Source organism: Apteryx rowi, unplaced genomic scaffold (assembly GCF_003343035.1).
Source record: "Apteryx rowi isolate R43461 unplaced genomic scaffold, aptRow1 scaffold_657, whole genome shotgun sequence".
NCBI classification, from domain to species: domain Eukaryota; kingdom Metazoa; phylum Chordata; class Aves; order Apterygiformes; family Apterygidae; genus Apteryx; species Apteryx rowi.
The window spans coordinates 333,748-341,080 of record NW_020450935.1 but is presented as its reverse complement, the minus strand read 5'-3'; positions in this window follow the sequence as shown (position 1 = coordinate 341,080).

Genomic DNA, 7,333 nt, shown 5'->3' with positions numbered 1-7,333 from the left:
TGGGGCAGGAGCAGCACAGCTCGTCCTCAACTTTTTATGGGAAGAGAGGTCCGCTCCAGGGGAACGTCCTGCCCGCTTTGCTTATCAGTCCTCAACCTTCTCAGGTGGCTGGTGGTGGCTCTTCTCGCACCCCGGAGTGCAACTGAGGAAACTGCTCCATCCAGGATGAGCATCAGGATTGTGATTTGGTGGATGCTGCCTCCATGCTCTGGATAATCCTCTCGTCCGTGCCTGGCAGCGCACCTTGGTTTATCCCAAGAATATTGCAAACCATAGCCAGCACCTGGAGTGGCCGCTGCAGAGGATGCTGCAGCAGCAGGCAGACACGGCCCGAGATCTTGTCTTGCATCCACGCAACTTCGAAATAAATCTCTCCCGGGCCTCCCATTGCCCCTCTCCCGGCCCACCCGCACCCCGCCACAATCCCTAATCCCTCTCTCTCCGCGAGGAGGAGAGGGGAATAACCTCCATCTCCGCGGTCCCGCCTCGAACTTTTAATATTTTAATTGAGTGAATTGACCTGGAGTAGTCCATTGAACTCCGCCTGACCTCTCAAATAACAGGTCAAGGATTTCGCTTTGCCGTGCTGACCTCTTCCCTTATCGGCGAGCCCCGCTCCGCTCTCAATTAGCCGCCGGCCCCTGGCCCGGCGGAGCTGGGGCCGCTTCGCAGGCGCCGGCGCCGGCACGGCTTGCTTGCCGGAGGGACCGCGGCCGGAGCGGCGCTTGCAGCGGCGCGCGGAGACGCGGCGAGAGACGTGCAGGTTGCAAAGAGCAGATTTGGGGGAGTCGGCGGTGAGAAAACCCACCGGTTCCTCCACCTATTTATCTGCTGGAGACCTTGGGCCGGGAGAGGGCGAAGGTCCGTGCAGAACTCGTGCCCGGGGGGAGCTGCTGCAGCTTCCTGAAACTCTCTTTTTCCACCCAAATCCGCGGCGCCTCGGGGGGGGGCGGTGGAGCCTCTTGCCGGAGCGGCAGCTGCCATGTCCATCTGCTCCGTGAAGCAGCCAGCGCCTTTGCAGGGAGCATCCGTTCGGCTTTTACGGGGACCCACGCCGGGGGGCGGGGGGGGGGGGGGGAAAATGCCGAGATTTGCAAACCCGCAAGACGCCGCCTGCTGCGATTCGCGGCTCCGCGCGGCTCCGGTGCGGGCAGCAGCCCCGGGTTACCCGGCCCTGCTAAGCGAGCGCCGGCCCCGCATTCCTGAGTATAAATATCTGCCATTGTAGCGCTGAGGAATGTGAGCGCGTTGGAGTCTAAAATTAAAGCGCTGGGAATACGGCAGCTCGGGTTACTGGGAACAAGACTCCATTGTGCTCCGGCCGCGGCTCCCGCGCGACGCTCCGCAGCGCTTAGGAGCTGCCCGGGTTGAGCGCGAGGGGCGACCCGGCCTTTAACTACGGGATCCGGAGACGTGTCTCAAATTGAAGCGAGACGCGGCACCGGGGCGCAGCGGACGCTTTCGTGCCGTGCCCAGCCGTGCCGTGACACTCCGGTCCCCCCGTCCCCGCCGTGGCTCTCCGAGTCCTCCAAGCTACCCCATGGCATCCTTAAATGCAACCGCTGCTCCCGCCGCTCGGCTCCGTCCCACCAAGCCGGAGGGCGCAGAGATGCTCCCCGAGCCCGGCTGAGGGGAGCTTCTCCCCCAGGCTCCGTCCTTCTTAGGCGGGGAGGGAAGCGGCGGCTGTTCTGCCCCAGCAAACCGGCGTCAAGGCGCGAGCATCCCCCCCCTCCCCCAAATCCGATTTATCCCGGGAGCTGCTGCAGTGGATGATCGACCTAGGGATGCGGCCGCGACTCAAGGCCGCTTCCGCCTCCCCCTGCTCCGCCGACATCGGCTGCATCTCCCGGACGTTACTTTCCAGCGCGTGGATCGGGACCGCCGCAGCCGACGGGGAAGCTCTGCCGGGAAATGGGATTGCCCTTTGCCAAGGATCTGGTCGCCCCCATTTAATTCCCCTCCGGGAATGGGGGGAAATCAGCCTGCTCGGTGTGTGCGTGATTCGTGACACAGAAAAAAACACCGAAACCTCCGTAAATGCAGAGCTGTTTCCTGCTCCCATGGCGGCGTCCCTCGAGCAATCGATTTACGGCCCCCAAAGCTCTCCCGAGTGGATTCAACCTCTCAAGATAAAGCTTCTCTTTTTTCCCCTCCTTTGTGCGTGCAGGGCGCTGCTTCGGGTCAGCAGTCGCTGCTGCCAAATCAGGCATTCGGGGAGATTAAACCGCAGGGCCGGGCGCTTTCGGCACGTTTGCCTGGGGGCTCGTTCCCCGGTCGTTTCCATAGTCATGGAGTTTTCCTTAAAAATGAAGAGGACTTGGGCACACCACCGGGCTCAGCTCAGCTTTTCCATATGCGGATGCAGTCGGCCGAGCGCTCCCGGGAGCCGGCAGCCTTTCTGCCCTCTCCCCATCCCTTCCTCATCCCGGCAGCAGAGCGTCCGGTGCTGGAGCCGAGGCGGCGACGTGCCGCGAGCCGCGCGGGAGCCCCCAGGCTGGCGCAGTTATTCCTGGGAGCTGCTTTCGGCGGATTGAGACGTTAGCAGCTCCTCTGCTTTCTCCGGCTTTGCACGGCACCCGTGCATGCGAGCGGGCAACGCCAGGACGATGCCGGCACGGCGGCACCGCCGGGGCTGGGTCTCCGCTCGCTGCCGCCCGCCGCCCATGGGCTCCCAGCAGAGATCCCCAGCCCCGGTCACGGCGAGGCGGCCGCCGGCGGCTCTTTCCCGCGGAGGCGGCAGCCGGCTCCCGCGGTTCGGGCTGCAGCCTCCGGCCCCACGCGCTCCCTGTGCCGGCCGCGGCGGAGCCCCACCAGCCGCACGGCTTTTAAGCACAACCAGATGTGGCCGGCGAAGCTGTTAAAGGGCTTTTGTGCGGGGCTCCGGGGCCTCTGCGGGCCCCCGCCGGCCCCAGCGAGAGAAATCCGAGTTTTCGGTCTCTCCGGGGAGGGCACCGGCTTGGGTATTCACGGAGCAATTCGGGGAGTCTCTGAAAGCAGACTCCGGCTTGCACCACCAGCCCCCTTCCCAAATGCCGCTTATTTATACTCATCGTCTCCCACAGAAACTCAGCGCAAGCTATTTACGTGCAGGAGGTCCGTTTGCAAACGGGGGGGAAACACGCTTTAAGGCCCGTGTTTTCGGAAGCACGCAAGGGCACGGAAAGCTCAGCAGAGAAACCGCACTTGTTGGGAATCCGCGTGCTTTCGGCGCCGCTGGAGGGAGCAGGTATCTCCGAGTCCCGGGAGGGCGAGGGAGCGGCGAGCATCCAGCAGCCCAGCTGGCCGTAAATCAGCGGCCCTCCGTAATTTTATGTAACGTTAATAAATCAGACAAATGAAAATAGCTCGAGCCTTGTAAGGCATAAATCAACCCTCCGCTCTGGCACGGTGCTTTAAAATAATTTGTAGATTGATGGTTGTCTGGCTGAAGGAGGGAATCGGGGGCCTGGGAAGATTTTTAATGACCGCCGTGCCGCGGTGTCTCCTGCACGGAGTCCCGGCTCCTCCCGCCGGCCCCGTTTGCCCGCAGCAGCTTCGAGCAAAACGACTGCTACACGCTGCCCGTTCATCTGCTATGGCCAGCGCCAGCCGGGAAACAGTCCTCGACTCAGACCGGCCCATATTTCACCTCGGCCAGCGGCTCTTGCAGTTACATTCGTGAATTGGAGACTATTAAGGGCTCCAGAGGCTTGTGCTAAAAGGAAAAATTCATAATAGCGCCGGGTTCGGGGCTGGGCGACAGTCCGGCATCTCCCGATGGAAGGTGACACTAAAGCCCGGGGTGGCCGGGTCCCCACCGTCCCCCTTCGCCAAGGGGCTGCGTTTGCAGCCTGGGTTTCTTCCCCCGTTTTTCTTTTCCGGATCTTTTGACACTGTTGGCATCGAAACCGAGGAAAAAGATTCCTCCCCTTTCTGTTATTAGTTTCTCTTCCGTTCGCGATATCGCGGCGCTTCCCGCCCCGGCGCGGCCCTGGGAGCCGCGCGGCAGCACCGCGGCAGCAGCAGGCCACAACTCCCTGCTCCTGCCCTGGCTTTTCCTGCTGGGCAATTGCTGAACGGCTCCTGGCCTTGTTTTCCCCATGAAAATAATATTCCTTCCTTCCTTCCTAAGGGCACTGACTCCATTAACCGCTGTTTGCAGTTGCGCCCGGACTATATCTGGATTTTGCAACTGGTTATACTGGTGCGACTCATATGCTCCTCAATCCGCCACACATATGAGCCTGTTCATCTGGCGGGAGGCATCCAGGTTTCCTGGGGATTGCTTGGCTTCCACTTGTCTGGGAATAAGGCAAGTGGTGCAAGTTCTGCGGACGGCCAAGGCTGGAGGGGACCGAATCCGGCCGACAGCGGCGACGTCCCGCTCCCGGCGCGGGGGCAAAGGGCAGTGTGGCGTTTCGGGGGGGTGAGCAGAGGCGCTCGAGTCCGAAACGCTTTGCAATGGGAATTTATAGCTCCTCCCGATCCCTCGTCCCCGGGGAACGAGGGCATTAAATAATTAGAGGCCTCTTCAATTAATGCCTCTTGCCCGGCGCTCAGCTGGTCCCGTGCAGGGTGTAAAGCTCGGTTCTCGCGCAGCTGCTCGCTGCCTACGGAAGTGTAAACCGAGCCGGGGAGGCATCACCCCTCCGTGAACCAGCGGCCGGGAGAAAATATCAGGCATCACATGTCAAAAATCCGCTGGCCTCGGATTATCATATTTTGTTGTTAAACCCTGATGTGATTCGAGGAATGTCAGCTTCCCCGGGGGATAAGAGAAACCCCAGCGTTTTTAAGAGGAAGGTGTCAGCACAGATTTTTGCTGATGGTTTCTATTGCTGATCAAACAGGGAAACAATTAATGGATCCAGACTTTCGATTAGGAGTTTATTTTTTAAAGGAATCACAGGGAGTGATTAGCGAAAATAAATCGCGTGACCCCGCGGTTCCCATCCAGCCTTTCCTTGGCTAATGAGGTGAGCCTGAACTCTGCAAGCAGCTCCAGAAATCCGCCTTCCCGGTTTAATAAAAGGCAGCTTCTACCTAGTGAAACCAGAATCGCAGTCAATGTCAGGCTCGGTTTATAGCTCGCTATGATTAGTACGGTTACGTACCGTTTTCACGACAGCGGCACCCAGATGCGCTCGGCCACGGATGCACTTAGGATGCTGTCGTTTCGGCTGGAGATAAGGGACTAATCCGGGTGCTCCCGGGAGCCGGGGCCGTTCCTGACGAAGGTGCTCGTCGCCACCCCAGCACACGCTCTTGGCGTTGCTGCTTTATCGCTTCCACGCGTGAAACAGCCCCGGCCTGGAGGGCCCCGCTGGCACGGACGGATTCCCAGGCACAGCTCGTCCCCGGGGAGGCGAACGCAGCCCCGCGCGTCTTAAATAACGGCTCATTCTTTGTCACGTTCCAATTAAAACACACAATAGTGTATTGTTGCAACTGGGGGGGGAAAAAAAAAAGGAAATTTTTGCATGCAAATAAGCCGCACTAAGAAAATCCCAGGTGAGAGCGAAACGTGCTCATGGAGGGACGAATGCTGCGGCAGGAAAGGGCAGCCAGGCCTGACCGCGGCTGGAGAGCGATGCTGCGGGCAAACCCAAAAGAATCGGTGAAATTGTGTCAAACCGTTCGGCCCAACGCAACGCGCTCTTTGGAATTGTCCCTGCAGATTTCGCAGTCTCCGGTTGCATGTGCCGCCGCCCCAAAAGCAAATCCCCAAATTACCGGTGACGAGGGCGGCCGGCGAGCCCCGCGCGGCGGAGCTGCGCACCGCAGTCCTGCTCCTTCCCAAAGCCCAAGTGGCTCCGAGCGTCCCCATCACCTGGCCGCCGTGAAGACGATGGAACCGCAAAGATTCGGCGTTGCCCCCTCCCTTCCCCTCCGTGAGCTGCCCCAGCGGAACTGCCTGGCACCGAGACGGCACAGAAACCTGGTTAATCGGGTCTTTCCAGGCTTTTGCCGGCTACGCGGGAGGAGCAGGATTCACGCGTGTGCGGTGCAGGTTGCAGAGCGGCTAAAACCGACAGCTCGGCCACTCGGCGTCCGCACCCGGCTCCTCGCTGCGGAGCGGTTGTGGATACTGGTGGATCCGGGGAAATGCAGCCCACAGGAGCAGGCAGCGCTCGCCTGCGTCTAAGAGGAAAAACGTGTCATTATCCCTGAGGGATATGACACAACATTTGTGCGAGGAGAAGAGCGCCGTAATGTGATTACAGCAGGAAAGAACCTGATCTGGTTAAACAAAATGAAAGAGGGGCTCGCGTGCGCGAGGCTCCGGAGCGGAGGTCTGGGAAGGCTCCGAGGGCAGAGCAGCCCCGCAAGGTGAATTATCCGCCCGGAGACGGCAGCGCGTCACGGGCTGAGGGAGCAGCGCGCGGGGCCTCGAACCCCTCGCTGGGGTGGAAAAGGCCTTAATAAACAGGTCGTGCTGTGAACGCCTCCCATTGACACAGTATCCTTGGGGCAACTGTTTTATTTTTGCACGGTAAACTAATAGTAGGAAAGTATTCGAGGTATTTGGGATTCCTCTGAGTGCAGCCCAGCAGCTGAGGACCCAACCCCGCGACTCCCCGCAGGCCGCAGCACCGGGGCCGGGAGCGCCAGCGTGCCAGGCTGCAGGGGTGCTGGGGGCCCGGGGTGCGAGGCGCTGGGAGGTAGAAACACAAGGATGCGGGGGGCCTGGGGGACACGGGGCCGGGGTGCAGGGATGCAGGGAGGCCAGTCTGCAGGATGCCGGGGTGCAGGGATGCAGAGATAGGCTGCGGTACAAAGATGCAGCAGAGCCAGGGTGCAGGGGGCCAGGGTGCAGAGGTGCAGGGACCCAGTGGGCTGGGATACAGGGTGCAGGGATGCAGGGTGCAGAGATGCAGGGATGAAGGGACCTGGCATGCAGGACAACTGGGGTGCAGAGATGCAAGGATGCAGGGGGCTGGGGTACAGGGTTGCAGGGATGCAAGGTGCAGAGGTGCAGGGGTGCAGAGTGCAGAGATGCAGGGTGCTGGGGTGCAGGGATGCGGGGTGCAGAGATGCAGGAGGCTGGGGTGCAGGGATGCAGGGTGCAGGGATGCAGGGTGCTGTGGTACAGGGGTGCAGAGGTGCAGGGACGCAGGGTGCAGAGACGCAGGGATGCAGGGTGCAGAGACGCAGGGTGCTGGGGTACAGGGGTGCAGGGATGCGGGGGTGCAGGGTGCTGGGGTACAGGGGTGCAGAGATGCGGGGATGCAGGGATGCGGGGATGCAGGGTGCTGGGGCACAGGAGTGCAGGGGGGCCAGGGTGCAAAGGTGCAGGGATGCAGAGTACAGAGACACGGGGTGCTGGGGTACAGGGGTGCAGAGGTGCAGGGAT